The sequence below is a fragment of the Bos taurus genome, chromosome X (genome assembly GCF_002263795.3).
Source record: "Bos taurus isolate L1 Dominette 01449 registration number 42190680 breed Hereford chromosome X, ARS-UCD2.0, whole genome shotgun sequence".
In the NCBI taxonomy this organism is placed as follows: domain Eukaryota; kingdom Metazoa; phylum Chordata; class Mammalia; order Artiodactyla; family Bovidae; genus Bos; species Bos taurus.
The window spans coordinates 90,602,747-90,628,645 of NC_037357.1; the positions used below are offsets into that span (position 1 = coordinate 90,602,747).

The 25,899-nt window shown below is 42.0% G+C and overlaps 1 protein-coding gene and 1 long non-coding RNA gene across 2 annotated transcripts in view; both read left to right on the top strand.

Moving 5' to 3' along the window:
• KANTR (KANTR integral membrane protein) overlaps positions 1 to 11,190 on the top strand; it is a 42,156-nt gene extending 30,966 nt beyond the window's left edge. Inside the window, exons 3-4 of the long non-coding RNA NR_132123.1 lie at positions 1 to 96; positions 10,790 to 11,190. This is a non-coding gene — a long non-coding RNA (KANTR integral membrane protein). The remainder of the gene's footprint in view (positions 97 to 10,789) is intronic.
• Positions 1 to 25,899, top strand: part of LOC132344320 (palmitoyltransferase ZDHHC3) — a 72,804-nt gene that overhangs the window by 30,955 nt on the left and 15,950 nt on the right. Inside the window, exon 3 of the mRNA XM_059883784.1 lies at positions 1 to 25,899. This exon is cut by the window's right edge and continues 15,950 nt beyond it. The gene's annotated coding sequence lies outside the window, so the exon portion shown is untranslated.

The following is a 25,899-nucleotide window of genomic DNA, read 5'->3' on the forward strand; positions in this document are numbered from 1 at the left end:
AATTGGACAAGGTGATCTTAAAATTCGTATGGAGGGACTTCCCTGGTGGCCCATGATTAAGACTTCCCACTGCAGGGGGCACAGATTTGATCCCTGGTAAGGGAACTAAGATCTTGCATACCATGCAGCCAATAAAATTAAAAAAATTTTTTTTTAATTAAATTCATATAGAAATATAAAGGCACTGCAGAACCTGAAACAGAGTACAGAAGCTTTGGTTAGGGTCCAGCCTTCCTACAGGATCAGTCCTGTCGATAGAGCCACCATAGGAAAAACAGTAGAGGGGCCTCCACAGGATACAAACAAGCGATTTGCTGAAGTAGAAAACTGAAAAAACTAACAGGCATAAGAAAAGATATGCAAATGCATTGGTTATAAAAAAACTACAAAATGAAATTAGGAGATTTCACTTTAGATCTCATGCTACTACTACTACTAAGTCACTTCAGTCGTGTCTGACTCTGTGCGACCCCATAGATGGCAGCCCAACAGGCTTCCCCATCCCTGGGGTTCTCCAGGCAAGAACACTGGAGTGGGTTGCATTTCCTTCTCCAGTGCATGAAAGTGAAAAGTGAAAGAGCAGTCGCTCAGTCGTGTCCGACCCTCAGCGACCCCATGGACTGCAGCCTTCCAGGCTCCTCCATCCATGGGATTTTCCAGGCAAGAGTACTGGAGTGGGGTGCCATTGCCTTCTCCGTTAGATCTCATAGATGGCCAAATTTTAGAAAGCTCAGTCATGCCAACTGTGGTGCTAGAGAAGACTCTTGAGAGTCCCTTGGACAGCAAGAAGATCAAACCAGTCAATCCTAAAGGAAATCAACCCTAGATATTCATTGGAAGGACTGATGCTGAAGCTGAAGCTCCAGTATTTTGGCCACCTGATGTGAAGAGCTGATTCACTGGAAAAGACCCTAATGCTGGGAAAGATTGAGGGCAAGAGGAGAAGGGGGCAACAGAGGGTAAGGTGGTTGGATGGCATCACTGACTCAATGGACACGAGCTTGAGCAAACTCAGGGAGATAGTGAAGGACAGGGAAGCCTGGCACATTGCAGTCCATGGGGTCGCATAGTCAGACACAACTTGGCAACTGAACAACAATCATGCCGTGTCCTGTAATAGGGATGTGAGGTTAAGGACCCTCATGCACTTCTAATGATAGAAGGGACTTGGGCAGCCATCCCAGAGATGAATGTGGCAATACATAATCCAGTCAATATCTTCATGTGCCACCTGAAGAAATTCTCACACAGATCCATAACAGGTCAGGCAGGAGAATGTTTGTTATAGTGTGATTTGCAACAGTGGGGAGTTGGGGTCGTTCTGGCTGTCACCAGGGGATACACTCCATAGTTGGCCTTTTAGCAGTTAGATCGGTGAGTTAGACATACACAGAGCAATACGGGTGATCTACAGTAGCACTGGATGAAAAATAAGCTGTAAAACAAAACACTATTCTCATAAGTTACAAATACATGCACATATATACCAAATATACATCTTAAAAGAACTCAAAAGGGTATATATATGTATGTGGTATGTGTTAATCGCTCAGTCATGTCCAATTCTTTGCGACCCCATGGACTGTGCCCCGATAGGCTCCTCTATCCTTAGAATTCTCCAGGCAAGAATACTGGAGTGAGTTGCCATTCCCTTCTCCAGGGGATCTTCCCAATCCCAGGATCGAACCTCGGTCTCCTGCATTGCAAGCAGATTCTTATCATCTCAGCCACCAGGGAAGCCCCTTAAAAGGATATAAGTTAAACACATTCAAAGAGATGCCTGTGAGGCAGGATTTGGCATGGAACGGGGGTGTGGATAATAGGGAATAAATAAGCAAGGGAAAAAGGAAGAAATAAACAGAAAGCACATATTCCTTTGTCTTAGTTTACCTACTCTCTGTGGTGTTCATCCTTTAGCATCTGCTCTTCACTAAGGAGGAAACAGCCCCACCTGTCCTCTGTTAACCTGGGGACAGAATGCCTAGGGGAACCTGCCTCAGAGTATCTGTAGTTTTTCTGTGCTAATTTGACCACATGCTGCTGAAGCTCCTGCACATCCTCCCTCCAAGCACTGCACAGCCTCAATCAGATGTGGACATACATTCCACCGAACAGAAATTATCTGCTGTCTCCTACTCTTGCCCATGCTGGGAAGTTGGGGCAGGTCACGGGGAGATGAGAAGTAGAAAAGTTAGAGGGGCCCACTTCCTGTCAAACATATTGTTACCAGACAATATGTTTTACCAAATTGTTACCAAACTAATTTTTCTGGTCTGCACAGCAGCCTGCTGGTGCCCTGACTGTGGTGAGCCATGTGTGTTTCCCTGAACTCACATGTGACCTTACCCTCTGACCTTCCCAGACTTAGCTCTCATAAACTCTTAGGGAAGCTGAAGCCAGACTATGACCAAGAGACTGTTCAGCTTACCCGCTTTCGGGCATCTTCACCCAACAGCAGCTTTAGTAACCAGCTAGGTGTGTGCTGGCCACACCCATTTTCAAAACAAAACAATATTATTGTCTAGGGCAAAACTTTCAAGGAAAGCAAGAGAATGAGAACATAAAGGTCAAAATAATGGTTTCCTTGGGGGAAGGAAGATACAAAGCAGCTTCTAAAATACTGTAAAGTTCCAGTTCTGAATCTTGGATATTTTATTACTCTTTCTTAAACTGTACAATGGCTTCCCTGGTGGCTCAGTGGTAAAGGATACACCTGCCAGTGCAGGAGACACAGGTTTGATCCCTGAGTCAGGAATATCACCTGGAAGGGGAAATGGCAACCCACTCCAGAACACTTGCCTGGAAAACCTTATGGACAGAGGAGCCTGGCGGACTACAGTCCATGGGGTTGCAAAGAGTCAGACATGACTTAGCAACTAAACAACACAACAAACAGTATAAATAAGTTTTAGAAACTTTTCTATATGTTGAATGCAGTTAAAATTTTTGAAGAAGCACAGTTTTCAACCCCAATAACATTTACACCTGACAGAACACATAGAATCAAAGAGAATCACAATAAACAAATTAGAATATCTGCCTATGGAGGCAGAGGGTGAGAAACGTAAATGGAGAATGAAGAGAAAATGGGATGCATGAATAAGTAAATAAAAAGACATCCAGTCTAGTGGTCAAAGATAATGACAGTTTCCTTTACCTTCTGCCCCTTAATATTGAATATGATAAAGCAGCTGGGCCTTACATATCTTTTCAAAATCAACAGGTGCAAAGTCAAATCACATGAAGATTATTATAATAAAGGGTTGCTACAGGTTTCCCAAGGCAGAAGATTTTGAAGGCCCCTCTGAGTGGCCATCTCTCCAAGGTTTGATTTGTGGACTCCTGCCCAGTGTTCCTGAAGGATTCCAATGCAACACTTGGTGCATCAGCCCATTTCACAATAAAACAAAAAAAAACAGTGGAGAAAGCAAGAGATTATAGTCATGTTCTTATAAGAGCAAAAGAGAGAAAAGAAATTGCCTCTATAGTTTTAAAAACAAGAAACAAAACCCGGCAGTTGGGAAAATGAGTGCTTGTGTAAACCTCAGACATCCTCAGCCTGGAGAAGAATCATGAGGGTAACACCGAGTCTACTCAGCTCACTTCTGGCCACAATATCTCGTTTTGGCTCCCAATCCTAGCATCCCCATCTCCACTGATGGGCAAATACGCATTTCCCCCTCAATATTAAGGCCACCTGTTCCACCTAATCTCCCCATGCTCAGTTTGCTCGTTAAACTTGTTTACTGGAACTGAAATTGAGATAAAGCCAATTATCCCGAATCTTATGAAATGGCTCCCTATTACTGTGTTATGTGCCTTCCTGCCTTAACCTGTGTGTCTACTAACATATCAACTGGAAATATTCCTTGCAGACTTCTCTAGTGGTACAGTGGATAAGAATCCACCTGCCAGTGCAGGGAACACGAGTGTAATCCCTGGTCTGGGAAAATTCCACATGCCAGGGACCAACTAAGCCCGCGAGCTGCAGCTACTGGGCCTGCCAACCACAACTAGAGAGTGCGTGCACCCCACAGAAGGCCTTGCATGCTGCAAGTAAGACTCAATGCGGTCAAATATTTTTTTTTGTAAAAATTACACAGCGTATAGTTACCTTTCTGTCCCAAAGAGCCTGTCATCAATGTTCTCCTCAAACATGGCATCTTATTTTTTTTTTTTTGAACTTTTTATTTTGTATTGGGGTATAGCCAGTTAACAATGTTGTGGTAGTTCCAGGTGAACAGCGAAGGGACTCAGCCATAGATATACATGTATCCATTCTCCCCAAGCCCACCCTCACCAATCCAGGCTCATGGCATCTTTAAAAATTATAGGTGACTTTCAGTGTTGTGTTATTTCTGCTGTACAACAAAGTGATTCAGATACATATATGTATGTTGTTCAGCCACCAGGTGTGTCCAACTCCTCAAGACCCCATGGACTGCAGCACACCAGGCTTCCCTGTCCCTCACCCTCACCATCTCCTGGAGTTTGCCCAAGTTCATGTCCATTGAATCAGTGATGCTATCCAACCATCTCATCTATCTATCTATCTATCTATATATATATATATTCTTTTAAAAATATTCTTTTCCATTATGGTTTATCATAGGATAATGAGTGTAGTTGCCTGTGCTGTACAGTGAGTGAGTGAGTGAAGTCGCTCAGTTGTGTCCGACTCTTTGTGACCCCATGGACTGTAGCCTACCAGGCTCCTCAGTCCACAGAATTTTCCAGGCAAGAGTACTGGAGTGGGTTACCATTTCCTTCTCCAGGGGATCTTCCCAACCCAGGGATCGAACCCGGGTCTCCTGCACTGCAGGCAGATGCTTTACCGTCTGAGCCACCATTTTACTCTCCACTCAAACATGGCATCTTAATACCAACTCAGAATGTATGCAATAGCTTTGTCCTCCCGGTAAGAAAGGCAGTTTATTCCTAAGAGCCAACAGGTCTGCCACCACGTTCTGAACCCATACCACTTTAATGAATATGTCACCCCTTTCATCTCAGAGTTCTGAACCCACCTCATTTTCTCCATGAATCTATCTCAGACTCATTTGAGATTGAGCATCTCTTTGTTTCTCTTGTTTCAGAACACTCCAGTTCCCCAAAACTGCCTTCACCCACCATCAACAACTAATAACGTAGACTGTCCCTTCCCAGGCCCCAGCATCTGTAAGGAAACTAGACTGTTCCGTTAGTCCTCAATATGCCTCAATGTCATCTGAGAGCAGAAAGTCTCAACTCATCAGACCCAATGTACCTTCTACTTTCCTGAAATGAAATTTGCTACTAATGGAACCCATCTACACAGTTCTTAAAAATCAAGATAATGCACTAACTACAACATAAAAGGAATATATCAAATGATTTTCTGCATCAATTGAACTAATCTTATGGTTAATTCAATTGATGCAGAAAAATCTAAAGGCTTTTGTCCTTTAGACCATTTATATGGTAATGTTTGATGTTCCTGGGATAAACTCTATCTGGTAATAATCTATATTTTTGAATACACTGTTAATGTCTGTTAGCTAACATTTTGTTGGGGATTTTCATTTCATAAATGAAACAGCCCTAGAATTTTCTTTTCATGGATTCTTACCTAGTTTTTCAATCTAGGTTGCACTAAGCTCAAAAAATTAAATGGATAAGTTTCACTCTTTTGTTATTGTGCATAAGATCAGAAACTTGAAAGTTTGCTACAATTTACCCACGAAATCAAGTAGTGGTGAAGGAGAGTTCATTGACTACCACTTTGGTTTCCTTTATACTCACTGGCCTATTCAAGACCTCACTTTTGTGTCTATTTTAACATGTTACATTTTTCTTGGAATGTATCCTTTTCATCCAGGTTTTCAAATTCATTGCAATATCATTCATCATTCTTCTTTTAAAAGAATTTCATTCTACATCTTGTTTTTGTAATTTTCTTCCCCCACTCCCTTTTTTTTTATTACTCTTTGTCAGAGATTTGTCTCCCTTATGAATCTTTTCAAAGACATTGTCTGTTGTTCTCTATGGCATTTATTTCTGCCTTACCATTGTTTCTTTCTTGTTTCTTTGAATTCAGTAATATAAACTGTGGCATTAGCACAAAAATGGAAAAGTAGACCAATAGAACAGTATAAATGCAGACCTGTGGATATAAAGGAACCTAGCGTATAACAGATCAATGGAGAAAGGACAGTTTCTTTTTTGAAGGTGTTTAAAAACCTGGCTCATGACTTGGAGAAAAATAAAAACAGACCCCTACCTCATGCCACATACAAAAAATGGACTCTAGATAGAGGACCTAAATGTGAAAGATAAAACTCTAATGTTAATAAGAAGAATTATAGGAGGATATCTTTGTGACCTAGGGGCTTGGAATGACTTATTAGATAAAAGTGCAAGACTATAATTCATATGGTAAAGAGTTGATTGATTTGATTACATCAAATTAAAGGATTTGTGCTTGATGAAAGACACGGGAAAAAGGTAAAAGATAATCTACAGATTGGGAGAAGATATTTGCAATGTTTAAATCAACAAAGGATTTAATATCTAGAACATCCAAGGACTTTCTGTGAATCAACAAAAAAAAAAACACCACCACTAGTTGAGCAAAGCACAGAATAGACAGTTTACCGAAGAAGAAATTTGAAAAGCCAAGAGCGTATATGACAAGGTATTCAAGATATTGGAAATCTGAGAAGTTAACATAACAGTGAGATCTGACTTTACATTTATGAGACTGACAAAATTAGAAAACAGGATAATGCCCAGTGCTGATGAAGCTGTAAGGACCTACAAACCCACCTGCATGGCTCCTGGGAGTGTAGATTTCGGCAGCCATGCTGAAGGGCTGTCTGGCAGTACTTTGCCAAATGAAATATGCATTTAACAGTGAACCATATGCTGATTTTTTATGGAATTTTATGCTGAGTTATCTTCTACTTTTAGAAAAATATGAAAACGTAATAATGGTATCATATAATTAAGTCAGAATGGGCTGATTATAGGCCTTTGCCACTTTAAAGGGCTTCCCAGGTGGTGCTAATGGTAAAGAACCCACCTGCCAAGAGACAGAAGAGATGCAGGTTCGATCCCTGGTTTGGGAAGATCCCCTCGAGGAGGAAATGGCAACCCACTCCAGTATTCTTGCCTGGAGAATCCCATGGGCAGAGGAGCCTGACGGGCTACAGTCCATGGGGTCGCCAATAGTCGGACATGACTGAAGCAACTTAGCACGCACACCACTTTAAAAACACTGTTATTCAGAATATATTCATTATGTGAGTATACTATTTATTTTGAATATTTAGAATTTTTAGAATTTTCGTTATCAAATTAACCAGAAATTAATATTTCATTTACCATATGTAGATTTTTAAGTGTTCATGAAGTTCATTTTAAGTATTCTTAATGCATCCTAATATTAAATATCAAATTTGAGAACCTTACATATAAATAGATTTAATTTATAAAAAAATATTTGTTTCCAAATCTGTGTTAGGGTTCTCTAGAGAAACAAAAGCAATAGACCTAAGGAATTAGGTCACATAGTTATGGAGGCTGACAAGCCCCAAGATCTGTAGGGTGAGTGGGCAAGCAGGAAGAGCCAGTGTTTCATTTTAAATTGAAAAGCAGAAAAAAGCTTGATGTTCCAGTTCAAAGACAATCAGGCATAAAGAATTCTCCCTTATTCTGGGGAAAGTCTGACTTTTTGTTCTATTCAGGCCTTCAGCAGATTGGATGGGGCCCACACGCATTGGGGAGGGCAATCTGCTTTACTCAGTTTACCAATTCACATGTTACTCTCATCCCAAAGGACCCTCACAGGAACACCCAAGATAATGTTTGGCCAAATAGCTGGCAGTCTGTAACCCAGTCAAGTTGACATATAGAATTAACCATCACAAGTTTACCCCCTGTCAACTTGACACTCATAGTCATCTCCTTAATGGCACCCCACTCCAGTACTCTTGCCTGGAAAATCCCATGGATGGAGGAGCCTGGAGGGCTGCAGTCCATGGGGTCGCTGAGGGTCAGACACGACTGAGCGACTTCCCTTTCACTTTTCACTTTCATGCATTGGAGAAGGAAATGGCAACCCACTCCAGTGTTCTTGCCTGGAGAATCCCAGGGACGGGGGAGCCTGTTGGGCTGTCGTCTGTGGGGTCGCACAGAGTCGGACACGACTGAAATGACTTAGCATATTCCAAATGAAGATAATACAAAGGTTATCCTTCTACTTAACATGATACAGCCGTCCTGTGTACAGCAAAAATGAATTAACCCCTTCCCCAGAAGAGGAGGTAAAGTCCTCTTCTCTTTGCAATCCCATGACTTAAATATTATGATTTGCTATGTGAATAACTGCATATCAGGAACCAGGGGATATGTTAATTTGCTCAAACAATGAAACCACATTGGTACAGCAGCTACAACCCAAGTTACCACCTGGTTAAGCTTGCAAGGAAATGGCAGCCCACTCCAGTTTTCTTGCCTGGAGAATTCCATGGACGGAGGAGCCTGGCAGGCTACAGTCCATAGCGTCACAAAGAGTCAGACACAGCTGAGCGACTACCGCTCACTCAAGCTTGCAACAATCTGCTGTCATTCTCCAAGATCCATCTGTCTTCTGCACAGGCCAAATAGGAAAGCTGAATGTGGATGGGATGGGAATCACTACCCCTTCATCTTTTAAAGCCTTGATGGTGACACTAATCTCTGCAATCCCTCAGGAATGCAGTACTGCATTTAGTTTATTATTTTCCCAGGTAGAGGCAGTTCTAGTGGCTTCCTCTTGGCATTTCCCACCAGCATCACCCTCACTTCACAGATCAGGGAAACAACGGAGAGATTCTGGCAGCTGCTGAGTAGATCTACTGCAAGTATGCATTCTGTGACTGGGGAAAGAACCATAAGATGGGTTTGGGAACCCATGCAGCCCACTGTGAGACAGATCTGAGCTAAAACTACATTGATCCCCTGACCTCCATAAGCCCATACTCTGACTGGTGGGCCACAGTGGTCTTCTAGAAATAATGTCCGTTCAGAGTCAGTGTCCGGTAGTCCCCCCAGAGATCTGATTATTCCCTGTTACTCAATGCACAGTTACCCTAGTAAAAGCTCTAGGTCCTTTTGTGGAGGCTGAGAGAAAGATTAACAGTATGAACTCTTGGCAGTGTTCCTGTAAGAGACCTGGCCTCACCATTCCAACTTTCAGGATCTTATTCCTTACCAATCAGTTCTCTCTCACTTTAATAGGGGACACCTTGTAAGACCAGGAGTTCAACTTGTGTTGAAATTCAACCAGCTGCAGGGTGAGAATCTGGGTTTGATTTTCAGCAATCTCAGTCCTGGAACTACAGGAGATGAGGACCTCCAGGGTACACCTAGAGCCTGCCAGGTCATTTATGTGCCTCTTGTGCTGGAATTTCAAATTCTTGAGCTCCTTCTTTACTTTCCCCACTTTGTAGATCAGCCTTAGAAGCAACCAGACAATCTCATTATATTCATTAATTTAAGAAAAATGTTCAAAAATATATAGATCCTTGCTTCTTATGAGTAGTTGATTAGGAGTATCCACTGGTAATAGTTTGTGTGTCTCTATGAGCAGTTCATGGACTATCAGTGCTTTCTTTACTACTGGGATGGTCATTGTGTGTGTTAGTCACTCAGTCGTGTCCAAGTCTTTGCAGCCCCATGGACTGTAGCCCACCAAGCTCCTCTGTCCATGGGATTCTCCAGGCAAGAATACTGGAGTGTGTTGCCATTTCCTTCTCCAGGGGATCTTCCTGATCAAAGGATTGAACCCCAGTCTCCCGCATTGCAGGCAGATTCTTTACCATCTGAGACACCAGGGAAGTAGCCACCAGTCTCAAAACGCTAATCAGATTACAAAGCCAATTCAAGAAACCCCAGAACCAATTCAGAAATTCATTCTTAAAATTCTGTTCCTTTAGACTGCTTTCATGATCAAAATCAGGATTAGGGCTCTGCAGAGAAACAGAAGCAGTAGGATGTGTATATATAGATAAAGAGATTTTTTTAGAAAGAATTGGCTCATAAAACTATGGAGGCTAACAAGCCCCAAGATCTGCAGGATGAGTTGGCAAGTAGGAGACTCAGGCGAATCAATGGTGTAGTTCCAGCCCAAATGCCAACTGACCCAGGAAGAGCCATTGTTTTCTTTGAGTCTAAAGGCAGGGAACAGCTGCTGTCCCAGTTAGAAGACAGTTAGGGAGGAAGGATTCTTTTTTATCTGGGGGGGGGGAGGGTCAGCCTTTTTGTTCTATTCAGGCCTTCTACAGATTGGATGAGGCCCACTCAATCAGAGAGTGCAGCCCACTCAATCAGAGAGTGCAATCTGCTTTTTTCAGTCTGCTAATTTAAATGTTAATCTCATCCAGAAACACTCTCACATACACACCTGGAACAATGTACAAATATCTAGGCACCCTATGGCCCAGTAAGATTTACACATAAAATTAACCATCACAAGGTAATACTCTGGAGGTCCAGTGATTAGAACTGGGCACTTTCACTGATGAGGGGAATTAAGATCCTGCAAGCCATGCAGCACAGCCAAAAATAAATAAATAGAAAAAAAAAGTAACCATCACAATATCATAATGGACTTTTGGGGTAAAGATGCAATGTCATCATATCTCCAAAACCAGCTCCACGTCCATGAATGGTGTTTACATCATGAGTGTTAGTCGTTCAGTCATGTCCAAGTCTTTGTGACCTGTTGGATTGTAGCCCACCAGGCTCCTCTCTCCTCGGAATTTTCCAGGCAAGAATACTGGAGTGGTTTGCCATTTCCTTCTCCAAGGGATCTTCCTGACCCAGGGATCGAACCCAGGTCTCCTGCATTGTAGGCGGATTCTTAACCACTGAGCCAGCAGGGAAGCCTTACTTCATGAGGATCATCTCACATTTGGATTTGAATGCCCAAGAAGCCCTCATTCCTCAGCTTAAATGTCTGATTTGTATACAAAATGTTTGAGAGAAGCAACAATACAAAACAGATGATTCTGTGTTAAACTATTCCAACAAATATTTCATGAATTACTTTTTATTTTGGAGCAATCACAAAGACAAGTTGCAAGAACAGTACAGAGAATTTTTTTCCCGAACCATTTGAGAGCAAGTTGCAGACCTAGTGACCCATCACTTCTGAATATTTCAATGTGCTTTTCTACAAACAAGGATATTTTCCTACATAACCACAATTCACCCATCAATGTCATGAAATTAATGTCGATCCATCACTATCACCTAATTCTCAGATCCCATCCAGATTTCACCAGTTATCTTAATAATAGCCTAAAATTTATAGCAAAAGGACTCAATCCAGGATCATGCATTGCATTTTTATGAACATTTTGAAACAAGTCTGTGTAGTGAGTGAGGCCATGGTGACAGGAAGATGTCCTGAAAAGCTGAGATTTAAGTAATATATTGTTTTGTACAGAGGAGCCTTCATCTGTAAGAGTTTGCCTTTTGATCTGATTTCCATGGGAAATGGTACTATCAGTATGGTGAAATGAAATACAAGGTACTAACCTCTTTCCTGTTTTCAACTTTGTATAAAGACAAGGGCTCAGAACATTCTTCTCTGTTGTTTCATAAGTGTGTGTGAGCTGAGTCAGAAGAAGAATATTTTCAAAAGTTTGTGAGCCACAATAAAAATTGAAAGTTTTTTTCCATGGTCAATTGGTACCTGACAGATTTGTGGAGAGATTAGCTGAATTTTTTGGTCCCTGAATATAGTTTATAGAAATTTGTAAGGATCATGTGAAAAGAGGTTAATGTGAACTGGCAGAGTTTGGGGGGTTCAAGCAAAAACTCTGGAAAGTTTTTGGAGCTTTGGAAAAGTGAGGTTAAAAGTTATTCCCTTGGTAATGTAATTTGAATCATAAAGACAAAAATTTTAATGGAGTAGAATAATGTGAATAACTTCAGGAAAGAATCATCATTTAAAAACCATTAAAATGTTCAACTGGATTTAAATGATTTCAAGAATGAAATAGAAATTCTGGCTAATGGTGAGAAAAACTCATAAATTTTTCCTTTCCATTTACCACCGCCTACTTGAGAAAAAAAAAGTTCTCATTAATAGCCACAATCAGATTTTGAAGAGATTTTGAGAAGTCCTGATCAGGAATTGTGTGTAGCCATTTCCAGCATAAAACCTTATGTAAAATGTATATTCCAAAAAAGATGATCGAATGTGTCATTAAAATGTGAAAATAGTTTATTTATACAAATGAAAGATTTACTATCTCCTCTAATACTGTATAGTTTATTTTTGTCACAACTATATAAAATAAATAGAGGGACCTCCCTGGCGGTCCAGAGGTTAAGACCCAGCGTTTCCGCTGCACAGAGGTCGGGGGAGGAACCAATTTGATCCCTTCTATCTCTGGTCGGGGAACTAAGACCACACATGACGTGCAGCACAACCAAAAAAAAAAACAAAACAAAAAACCAAAGTAGCACATGTTTTCACCAAGCCCTCTTCCCACCCCTTTCTCCACACCCCCATACCTCCTCCGAATCGGAGCCACAGCCAAGGTGATGTTTCCTCTGAGCTATAGTCTTGCTCCAGCTCTGGGAGCCCAAGCACCAAGACTGAGAACATCTAATGATAATAATGGCAGCTAACAGTTACTGAGGACTTGATTTATGCCGAACACTAAATACAGGAAAAGAAGTGAAAGTCATTCAGTCATGTCTTACTCTTTGTGGCCCGCCAGCTTCCTCTGCCCATGGAATTCTCCAGGCAAGAATGCTGGAGTGGGTAGCCATTCCCTTCTCCAGGGGATCTTCCCGACCCAGAGATGGAACACCAGTCTCCTGCATTGCAGGCAGATTCTTTACTGAGCCACCAGGGAAGCCATACTAAATACATAATCTTATTTTAATTATCTTATTTAACTACTAAATACATATAATCTTTTTAGTTCTCACAATAACCCTCTGTGGTAGGTATTATTATTCTACTGTTCTCCTTCATTAGAAAGATATGGGATCTAGACTATAAGAGATTAAGTTATTTGCCAAAATTTACACAGCCAGTAATCCATGGAGGCAGGATTTGCACCCAAGCAGTTCAGTAGCCTCTGGGTGGGTGGTTCCTCCCCTCTGAGTACCCAATGTACCTGCTCCTTCTGGGCCCCTTTCTGCTCCCTGCGTGTAGGGTAAGGGAGTTAGAGAACGCCAGGTTTGGAAGAAGAATGAGACCGGCACTTTACAGAACAGATCACCTTTAATGAGGCAAGACAGGGCAGCAGTCAGATTAGTGAGCTGCTGCCCTAACCCAAGAAAAGAGTAAGTATATATAGGCATATATGTGGAAATCTACTGTCTTAAGGGGGCCTGTTCTTCTCCAAGGTTGTCCGGATTAGTTATCTCTTAAACGGCTGGGGCCAGGGAAGGCAATGGCACCCCACTCCAATACTCTTGCCTGGAAAATCCCATGGACGGAGGAACCTGGTGGGCTGCAGTCCATAGGGTCACTAAGAGTCGGACATGACTGAGCGACTTCACTTTCACTTTTCACTTTCATGCATTGGAGAAGGAAATGGCAACCCACTCCAGTGTTCTTGCTTGGAGAATCCCAGGGACGGGGGAGCCTGATGGGCTGCCGTCTATGGGGTTGCACAGAGTCGGACACGACTGCAGCAGCAGCAAACAGCTGGGGCAAGGAATTCTAGAGATCGGCCAGAGGCTGGGACTCTCTGGGAGCTGGGCATAATCAACCTTAACCTCCATTTTTTTCTTCAGGTGGAAGAGTTGGTTTTTTTTTTTTTGCATAGAATGGTGGGGAGGACCCGGAGGGGAGATTTAACTCCAGGCTATTTTGAGCTGTGTAATTCTCCTTCACTACTCGGCCTCAGCTATTCATCTGCAGTGGTTGGTTGTATAGAGGGGTCGATGTCAGGGCTATCCCAGGTCAAGATACAGGCTGAACAGGTGACCATACAGTAGGACAGGCCCAGCTGGGACCACTGAGGTCTACAGTTAGGGGGAATCAGGAAGTAATGGAGGCACCAGCCCCTGATCAAGCCTGTCACTAAGCCCCAGTCTGGGGAAAAGGCCTGGACTTTCACCTACACTCCAGTCTGGACCTGATCATGAGGCAACACAGTGTATGCCAACATCCTGAGGACAGAGATATGCTAGCAAGGAGATCTTTAGAAGAGAATGAGGCCTGAATACCAGGTAAAGGGCAGGAAAGGGCTCAATCCCTGTGGCACGTCCTGGCAGTAGTTGAGGGGATGAAATGGCCAGAGAGGAGGCTGGCCCTCAAGGCATCTCCAGAGCTTGAGTCCCTCTAGCCAGCTGCAACTCCCAGCCCCTTTGGACTATGCCCTTTCGCTCAAAGCAGGCCTCCAAATCCCATCTAGCTCTGTCTTCCACATTTTGCCACTATCACGGTTTCTGACCACCCCTTACCTCTCCCAAGTCTCTCCATCCATCCTGCAAGGTCTAAATCCAATCCCGCCCCCTCCAGAAAAACTTCTAGGGTCCAAGTTAAGTTCCCTTTCCTGATGAATTGGTTGATTTCTTTTTCTTTTCGTAGTCACCATTCTCAGGGAATCAAGCTAATATTTAATGTTATATAGCCTTTTGTTCGGAGAGGGCAATGGCAACCACTCCAGTGCTCTTGCCTGGAGGATCCCATGGGCAGAGGAGCCTGGTGGGCTGCAGTCCATGGGGTTGCGGAGAGTCGGACACGACTGAAGCGACTTAGCAGCAGCAGCAGCAGCAGCAGCAGCAGCCTTTTATGCATTGGAGAAGGAAATGGCAACCCACTCCAGTGTTCTTGCCTGGAGAATCCCAGGGACGGGGAGCCTGGTTGGCTGCCATCTATGGGGTCGCACAGAGTCGGACACCACTGAATCGACTTAGCAGCAGCAGCAGCAGCAGCCTTTTGTTTGTCCTGGTAAAATATATTGTTGTGTGTGCATGTATTTGTAATATATCTAAGGGTGTTATGTTGTATGTTTCATTCTGTTTCCTGTTCACACAGCAATATGTGCTTTTAATTTTTTAAACTTTGTTTTATAATTTCAGACTTATAAATGTTACAGACCCAATACAAATAATTCTCATATACTCTTCACCCACCTTCCCCATTGTTATCATTTTACATGATCACAGTACAACTATCAAAACCTGGAAATCAACACTGATAAAATACTATTAATCTATTCAAATTTCACCTTGAACTTTATTCAGATTTTACCAGTTTTTCACCTAATATCCTTTTTCTGTTCTCGGATCCCTCAATACAATTAGTTATCATTATTATGTCTCTCTGGTCTCCTCTAAATTACCATAGTTCCTCGATCTGTCCCAATCTTTCATGACATTGACACTTTTGAAGAGTACTGGTCAGTTTATAGAATGTCCCTCAGTTGGGTTTTCCTGATGTTCTTGCATGATTAGATTTAGGATTAGATTAGATTAGATTAAATGTATGCATTTTTGGTAAGGACCTCAGAAGTGATGCAGCCTTCCCAGTCCATCATGACAGGGGGTATGGGATGTTCGTATATCATATTATTGGTGATATTAACTTTTATCACTTGATTAAGGTAGTGTCTTCCACTGTAAGATTGCTATTTTCACCTTTGTAATTAATAACTAACTTGTGACGAGACACTCAAAATATCTTCACAGATATTCTGTGTTTCACCAAGGTTTCACTCACTAATTTTAGCATCCATTAATTATTCATGCCTGATATAGTTGTTACTGTAGTGTTTCCAGATAGTGATTTTTTCTATTTCAACTGTTCCTTCAACACTTTTTAAACGTTATTAGACTTCTCTTGTATTAAAGATTTTGCTTTCTCCCCTATTTATTGGGCTTCCCAGGTGGCTCTAGTGGTAAAGAATTCACCTGCAATGCAGGGACACAGGAGACTCAGGCTTGATCCCTGTGTGGGGAAGATCCCCTGGAGGAGGAAATGGCAACCCACTCTAGTATTCTTGCCTAGAGAAACCCATGGACAGAGGCTAGTTCATTCATTCATTCATTTGTTTACATCTGTAGGGACTCATGAGTTCTTATTTTATTTTGTGGATTATGATTCATTACACTCTTTATTTATTTTGTTGATCAAATTGTCCCAGATTTGGACATTGGGAGATCCTTTAAGTTGGCTTTTGTGTGCTTTTGACATGTTCCTTTCATTTTAAGCCCATCTTAACTCTCTGGTTCCAGCCCTGAAATCATCCATGTCTCTAATATGTTTAGATAGATTATAGATAGATAAATATATAGATGTGTGCATGTTCAGTTGCTCAGTCATGTCCAGTTCTTTGCGACCCTATGGACTGTAGCCCCCAGGTTCCTCTGTCCATGGGATTTTCCTGGCAGGTTACTAGAGTGGGTTGCCATTTCCTTCTCCAGGGGATCTTCCCGACCCAAGATTGAACCCACGTCTCCTGCACTGCAGGCCGATTCTTTACCACTGCGCCACCGGGGAAGTCCAAATAAATAGATAGATGCTTTATATATCAGCAATATATCTATATATCAGCTTTATTGAGATATAATTGTCTAAAATATACATACTAAGTATAACACCATTATTGAAATACAATTCACATATCACACAATTCACCCATTTAACTGTACAATTCAGTGTCTTTTAGCATATTCAGAGTTGTTAGACCATCATTACCATTTAAGCTTTTGATATTTTCATCACCCGCAAAAGCAAAATCTGTACCTGTTAGCTGTCATTTCCCATTTCCCTTCAACCTCCATCTGCCACCTCCCTAGGCAATAGCTAGGGCTTTCCCGGTGGCCCTAGTGGTAAAGAATCCACCTGCCAATTCAGGAGACCTAAGAGAGGTGGGTTCGATCCCTGGGTCGGGAAGATCCCCTGGAGGAGGAAATGGCGACCCACTTCAGTATTCTTGCCTGGAGAATCCCATGGACAGAGGAGCCTGGAGGGCTACAATTCATAGGGTCATAAAAAGTCGGACACGATTGAAGCAACTTAGCATGTAGGCAACGGCTAATCTACTTTCTGTTTCTATAGACTTCCTAGTCTGGACATTTCACATAAATGGAATCGTACAATATGTATCTTTTGTTTCTGGTTCCTCTCATTTAGCATAATGTTTTCAAGGTTTGTCCATGTTTTAGCATGGGTCTGTACATCACCTATTTCTATTGCAAACAATATTCCATTGTATGGATATACCACATTTTATTTATCCATTCATCTGTTGTAGACATTTGGGTTTGTTCCACTCTGGTCTATAATAAGTAATGGCAGCAATGTATTGTAAGACATATTCTTACATGTAAGACATAAAGCAACCTCAGCTGCTTTACAGCACTGTGGTGTACAAAATCCTTATTTTTCCTGTCTACTCAGCAAGAGTGGACACCCAGATTGCTTCTGATTCTTTGCCATCACAGATTTTGAGGTGATGAGCACCCTTCAATATGTTTACTCATGCACATTTGAGAGAATTTCTTTGAGATGTATGTCAAGGCATGGAATTGCATAGTGTTTGTTCTTGACTGGAGTCCTCCAAAAGGGCTGCTCCATCTTCACTCCTATCAGCCATTTACAAGGATCATCAAAAAAGCAAGAGAGTTCCAGAAAAACATCTATTTCTGCTTTATTGACTATGCCAAAGCCTTTGACTGTGTGGATCACAATAAACTGTGGAAAATTCTCAAAGAGATGGGAATACCAGACCACCTGACCTGCCTCTTGAGAAACCTATATGCAGGTCAGGAAGCAACAGTTAGAACTGGACATGGAACAACAGACTGGTTCCAAATAGGAAAAGGAGTATGTCAAGACTGGATATTGTCACCCTGCTTATTTAACTTCTATGCAGAGTACATCATGAGAAACGCTGAGCTGGAGGAAGCACAAGCTGGCATCAAGATTGCCAGGAGAAATATCAATAAGCTCAGATATGCAGATGACACCACCCTTATGGCAGAAAGTGAAGAAGAATTAAAGAGCCTCTTGATGAAAGTGAAAGAGGAGAGTGAAAAAGTTGGCTTAAAGCTCAACATTCAGAAAACTAAGATCATGGCATCCGGTGCCATCACTTCATGGCAAATAGATGGAGAAACGGTGGCTGACTTTGTTTTTCTGGGTTCCAAAATCACTGCAGATGGTGATTTCAGCCATGAAATTAAAAGACGCTTACTGCTTGGAAGGAAAGTTATGACCAACCTAAAACAGCATATTAAAAAGCCGAGACATTACTTTGTCAACAAAGGTCCGTCTGGTCAAGGCTATGGTTTTTCTAGTGGTCATGTATGGATGGGAGAGTTGGACTATAAAGAAAGCTGAGCACTGAAGAATTGATGCTTTTGAACTGTGGTGTTGGAGAAGACTCTTGAGAGTCCCTTGGACTGCAAGGAGATCCAACCAGTCCATCCTAAAGGAGATCAGTCCTGGGTGTTCATTGGAAGGTTTGATGTTGAAGCTGAAATACTTTGGCCACCTGATGCAAAGAACTGACTCATTTGAAAAGACCCTGATGCTGGGAAAGATTGAGGGCAGGAGGAGAAGGGGACGACAGAGGATAAGATGGTTGGATGGCATCACCAACTCAATGGACATGGGTTTGGTTTGGTGATGAACAGGGAGGCCTGGCGTGCTGCAGTTCATGGGGTTGCAAAGAGTCAGACACGACTGAGCGACTGAACTGAACTGAACTTATAGCTTCACACACACACACCAACACTTGGTCTTATTCAGCTTTAAAATTTTTTTCATCAGTCTAATAGGTGTAACAATATATCTGCATTAGTCTTTGTTGTTGTTTTGGGCCATGCAGCATGTAGGATCTTAGTTCCCCAACCAGGGATCGAACCTGAGCCCCCTGCAGTGGAAGCACAGAGCTCCACTGGACCTCCAGGGAAGCCCCTTTAGTTTTGTTTTAATTTCTAATTATCTGATGGCTGCTTAGTTTGAGCATTTGTTCATGAGCCTGTTAGCCTTATGGCTTGCTTTCCTTTTCATATTCTTTGTAGACCTGTTTGCATCTGAAGTCCTCTCCAAAGGTTTCCCTTCTGTGTGGTCTATACAAGTGATCCCAATCCTGCAGGAAACCTGGATGTCAACCAGGGATTCTATACTCTGTACCATGGGGCACTCACAGATGCCTCTCTCTCTGATTTCTTGACCTGTCTGAACAGACTTCCCTAACTCTGGTCCTCAGCACCCTCTTCTTTTCAAAATCTCCCTGTGGATCAAGGCCATGGTGGTGGAGTCACATTCATGTCTCCCTACTGACCCTTAGGATGCAACTCCTGTGCTTTCCACACACTTACACTCATCCCTGTTATGTGTCCACAAGCTATCTTTCCCTCCCCAAAGCTATATAACCTTTTATCAGAAAACTCCAGGGACACTCCACTGTCCAAAATCTCCTGAAAGGATTCTATGTGGGGCCCTCTCAGGGGAAGGAGGCACCATAGAAGCTATCATCCAGGAGGTTTCACTCTTGTCAAGGCCCTGCACTACCTATCTGGAGCAGATCATGAGGATAAAACATGGGGTACCCTCTCCTCAAAGAAGCATGGAAGAACTTGAGAAGAGCCTGAGACCTGAGTGCCAGGAACCACTAGGAAGGAGGCACTGGGGCAGCCAGGCCAGGGAGAGAGATATGTATGACCTCCAGTGACTTTGGAGAAATGATGGCCATGGCCTTTGGGCACCTCCAAGCCCAGGCCCCTCCCTCACTAGCCTTAGCTCGTAAATCCTTCCAGATTATGCCCTGTTCCAAAGTAGACTCTTGGCACCTCCCCCACCATCTTTTTCTCACCCACAGACTCCCGCCTTTATTGTGGCTGCCTCCCTCTACTCCTATCCTTATTTGGACCACTTCCCTCTCTCTACCTTCAACCCCAACATCCCACAAAATCCAGATATAATCATAGGTTCTCTAGGGTGCCTTTTCCGGGTCCATTCTCTGGTCAAGGGAACCAGAGCTGGCAGGTGCTGGAACCAGAGCATGAAGTGGAGAGGACTCTCTTCACCTCAAAAGTTTGTGTGTCCTCCAACCCTGTCTTGAAGCTGCCATCTTTCTGGAGGTCGCCATAGGCTGCAGGGCTCACAAGTGAAGGCTCTCAGTGACCAAGGCCCTGTGAAGTTAAAGCCCTGCAGTTTCCCACATCATCTCCCTCCCACCCTACTCCAAACTCATTGTTCCAGCCATTCCCAGCAGGACAGCAGGGCCCTGCTGTCTGGTCTCTAGGCTTAGCTACTGCTGCACCCTCAGGTTGATTCTCCTCTCTCTGTTTATAATCAGGCACCTCCTAACTCATCACTCCAGACAGCTAATCACCACCTTCTCTGGGATCTTCCCTTACCTTTTCTCTCAGGCTACAGAAAAGTGGAAATATTAAGCTATGAAGAATATATAAAGTTGAAATAGAGAACACAATAGAGGAGTAAAATAGGTTGAATACAGATGAAGAATGAATAAGGGAATTGGGAGATTAGATTGAAGAATTCTTTCAGAAAGCAGAATAAAAATGTAGAAAATATTAAGTTAAAAAACTAAGAGAAATGGAAAATAGAAAAGCCTTGATAGTGGTCTCAGAAAAAGAGTAAAAATAAAAAAACGAGAGGAGAAAATACTTAAAGAATGGAGGTAAATATCCCAGGATTAAAGTTTACTGAATATCAAATCAGTTTACAAACATCAATTGTACTTCTGCATATAAGCAGATGCAGTTAGAAAATAAAATGTTTTAATTAACACTTAAATGCCATTTAAAAATCAAATATTTAGAAATATGTCTTAAAAGGACATGTAAATGCTTTGTGGGTTGCAACCCACTCCAGTGTTACTGCCTGGAGAATCCCGGGGACGGCAGAGCCTGGTGGGCTGCCATCTCTGGGGTTGCACAGAGTAGGACACGACTGAAGCAACTTAGCAGCAGCAGCAGCAGCAAGTGCTTTGTGGAGAAAACTGTAACTTTTTAAAGAGAGATTAAAGAAGATGTAAACAAATGAAGTGATATACCGTATTCACAGGCTGATGAACTCAATATTACAAGGATGTTGGTTCTCTTCAAATTGATTTACAGATGCAATATAAATCCAAATAAAGCCTTAATGGGTAGTCATTGTTTTGTGGAATTTGACTACTTCCAAAATGTATATAGAAATGAAAAAGGCCAAAAATATACATTACTCCTGAAGAACAATAGAGAAGTTTTATTCTATCAGATGACCAGATTTTTAAAATAAAGTTACAGTAATTCCGACCATAGTATTGCCGTGCATGTATGCTAAGTAGCTTCAGTCATGTCCAACTCTTGTGACCCCATGGATGGTAACCCAGCAAACTCTTCTGTCCATGCTATTTCCCAGACAAGAATACTGAAGTGGGCTGCCATTTCCTCCTCCAGGAGATTTTCTTGATCCAGGGATCGAAACTGCATTTCCTGCATCTCCCGCATTGGCAGGTGGATTCTTTACCACTGACCACTGGGGAAGCCCCATAGTTCCACTAGCCTAGTGGAACAAACCGCTCAGAAAAAGACCCAGGTATGTGATTTAACAAAATGTAGCACTGGAGAACAGAAGTACCAGGGCAATTTTATGTTGAACCAATTGGGTGTCCAAATAGGAAAACAAGCAAACAAACAAAAACACCTAAATTGGAATGTTTACCTCACATATCTAAAACATCAATAATTCACAAATAGTTATAAACCTAAATGTGAAAAGCAAAGAAGATAACATAGGAGAATATATTTTTGACTTTGGGATAGTAAAACATTTCTTAAAACAAGACACCAAAATTACTAATGATGAAGGGATTGATAAAATGGACTACATTAAAAATAATAACTTATTTTCACCTAGGCTTCCCTTGTGGCTCAGCTGGTAAAGAATCTGCCTGCAATGCTGGAGACCTGGGTTCGATGCCTGGGTTGGGAAGATCCCCTGGAGAAGGGAAAGGCTACCCACTCCAATATTCTGACCTGGAGAAGTCCATGGACTGTATAGCCCATGGGGTTGCAAAGAGTCGGATACAATTGAACGACTTTCACTTATTTTCACCTAGAAATACCATAAACTGTGCAAAGGTAAATTACAGAATGGGAAAAGATATATTTTCATCATTTAAAACCATCAAAGATTTCATATCCAGATTACAAAATGAAATCTTACAGTTCAACAAAAGATCTATAATCAATAGAAAAATATTCGACAGGGAATTCCCTGGCAGTCCAGTTGACAGGACTCCATACTTTCACTGCCAAGGGCCCAGATCCGATCCCTGGTTGGGAAACTTAACATCCCACAAGCCATGACCAATAAATTTTTTTAATTAAAAAATATTTGAAAGATTTGAATGAACACTTCACAGGAGAATATCCAATAGCCAGTAAGTGGCCACGAAAAGGTGCTCAATTTCATTAGTTTTCAGGGAAATGCCAATTTAAACCATATGAGATACTATGCTTCTCAGATTGGCAAAAATTGAAAAGTGACAGTACGGGTGGTACTGACATGGGACAGACAACAGGGCCTGAACCTAAAAGTTTCTCTGAAAAATAGAGCCTATATTAGAAAACAAACAAGAAACCTCTGTATCTCTTCTAGTCACCAGACTGATGTAGCCTGAAATCAGTCATAAAGCCAAATACCGCAGGTTGTTGAATTACACCGCAGGCTGAATTCACCAGATCTCCAGGTCTCTTATGTGAAACCTAAAGACTTCTGGTTGCCAGAAGAAAGGGACCTTGGGAATTGAAATTGGTGCATCAAAGTTGATTTGTATTAACCTGAGCGATACCTAAACACCAGCTTCCACTGAGTCTCCCTTGGTGGCAGAAGCAGCCCTTCCTCCACAGTCTAATGGGACTGGACCTGAGTGACTTGGGGATCCTCCAACGATTTGGCTCATCTTTCTCAAGATCCATTCATATCACCTTTTGGCGCCTCCAGCCCCATTACTGGATTCAGACTCCTGTATGTCAGACCTGTGAGAAGAAAGCCTAATTTATGTTTGCAGAAACCCCAGTAATATATGTGAGAACTGATTCTATGCATGATAGATCATAGGGAAATAAATACAATTTTAGATTGGGCCAAACATTTTTAATTGTGGTAAAATACATATAACATAAAATTTGCCATTTTATGGGCCAAAGAACTAAACAGACCTTTCTCCAAAGAAATATACAAATGGCTAACAAACACATGAAAAGATGCTCAACATCACTCATTATCAGAGAAATGCAAATCAAAACCACAATGAGGTACCATCTCACGCCAGTCGGAATGGCTGCTGTCAAAAAGTCTACAAACAATAAATGCTGGAGAGGGTGTGGAGAAAAGGGAACCCTCTTACACTGTTGGTGGGAATGCAAACTAGTACGGCCACTGTGGAGAACAGTGTGCTGCTGCTGCTGCTGCCGCCAAATCGCTTCAGTCGTGTCCGACTCTGTTGGACCCCATAGACGGCAGCCCACCAGGCTCCCACGTCCCTGGGATTCTCCAGGCAAGAACACTGGAGTGGGTTGCCATTTCCTTCTCCAATGCATGGAAGTGAAAAGTGAAAGGGAAGTTGCTTAGTTGTGTCCGACTCTTCGTGACCCCATGGACTGCAGCCTACCAGGCTCCTCCATCCATGGGATTTTCCAGGCAAGAGTACTGGAGTGGGGTGCCATCGCCTTCTCTGGAGAACAGTGTGGAGATTCCTTAAAAAACTGGAAATAGAACTGCCATACGACCCAGTAATCCCACTGCTAGGCAGACACACTGAGGAAACCAGAATTGAAGAGACATGTGTACCCCAATGTTCATCGCAGCACTGTTTACAATAGCCAGGACATGGAAGCAACCTAGATGTCCATTGGCAGACGAATGGATAAGAAAGCTGTGGTACATATACACAATGGAATATTACTCAGCTATTAAAAAAAATGCATTTGAATCAGTTCTAATGAGGTGGATGAAACTGGAGCCTATTATACAGAGTGAAGTAAGACAGAAAGAAAAAGACCAATATAGTATATTAATGCATATATATGGAATTTAGAAAGATGGTAACGATGATCCTATATGCGAGACAGCAAAAGAGACACAGATGTAAAGAACAGACTTTTGGACTCTGTGGGAGAAGGCGAGGGTGAGATGATTTGAGAGAATAGCATCATTGAAACATGTGTATTATCATATGTGAAACAGATCGCCAGTCCAGGTTTGATGCATGAGGCAGGGTGCTCAGGGCTGGTGCACTGGGATGACCCTGAGAGATGGGATGGGAAGGGAGGTGGGAGGGAGGGTCTGGATGGGGAACACCTGTACACCCATGGCTGATTCATGTGAATGTATGGCAAAAACCACCACAATATTGTAAAGTAATTAGCCTCCAATTAAAATAAAAAATTTTTTTAATTTGCCATTTTAACCACTTTCTAGTATACAGTTCGGTGGTGTTAATTACATTCAAAATGTTGTGTGACCATCACCATTATTGAATTCCAAAACTTTTTTTATTTAACCGTCCCAAACAGAAGTTCTGCACCCATTAAGCAATAACGCCCATTCCACTCTGCCCCTAGTTCCTGGTAACCTTTAACCTACTTTTTGTCCCTATACATTTGCCAGTTCTAGATATTTCATATAAGTGGAATCTTAACAATATTTGTCCTTTTATGTTTGGATTATTTCCCTTAGAATAATATTTTCAGGGCTCATGCTCTGTGATGACCTAGAGAGGTAGGACTGGGGGGAGGGGGAGGTTCAAGAGGGAGGGGATATATGTATACTTACGACTGATTCACATTGTACAGCAGAAACCGACACAACATTGTAAAGCAATTAGCCTCCAACTAAAAATAAATTTTAAAAAAGAACCTGTTGCCAAATCCAAGGTCATGAAGATTTACCCCTGTGTTTTCTTCTAAGAGTTTTGTGGTTTTAGCTCTTGTATTTAGGTTGTTGATCCATTTTGAATTAATAGTATAGGTATGAGGTAGGGGCCCAACATCATTCTTTTGCATATAAAAATCCAGTTGCATCAGCACCCTTTGTTGAAGAGACTATCCTTACTCCACTGAATGGACTTGGCACTCTCGTCAAAAACCACTTGGCCATTTGATTTGTCTTTTTCAAGATTGTTTTGACTATTCAAGGCCCCTTGAAATTCCATATGAATTTGAGGATTGGCATCTCCACATTTCTGCAAAAAGGCTGTTGGAATTTTGATAGGGATTTTGTTGAATCTGTAGGTTGCTTTGTGTATTAGTAACATGTTAATATAAAATCTTCCGATCTGGGGACTTCCCTGACAGTCAAGTGGTTAAGACTCCAAGCTTCTAATGCAGGGGGTTTGAGTTCAATTCCTGGTCAGGGAACTAAGATCCCGCATTCTATGCAGCAAAAAAAAAAAAAAATCAACCTTCATTGTGGCATGTGGCATCTCTAGTTGTGGCATGTGGGATCTAGTTCCCTGACCAGGCCTCCAGCATTGAGAGTGCAGTCTTAGCCACTGCACCACCAAGAAAGTCCCCTACAGATATCTTTTAGATGGTATTGTAAATGAAATTGCTCTTAATTTCAAAACACAACTGATTTTTATGTGTTGATCTTGTTCCTTAAAGCTTTGCTGAATTTATTAGATCTAGGCCTTTTCTGCATCTGAAATGCCCTTTCTGCATCAGTTGAGATGATCATGTAGGTTATTTTTTCCTTGTTGTATTAATGTGATGTATCTATAACCCTGATTGATTTTCTGATGTTGAACCACTCTTGCATTCCTGGAACAAATCCCACTAGATCATTCTGTATAATCCTTTCAATATGCTGTTGGATTCTGTTTGCTAGTATTTTGTTGAGGATTTTTGCATCTGTATTTATAGGGATATTGGTCT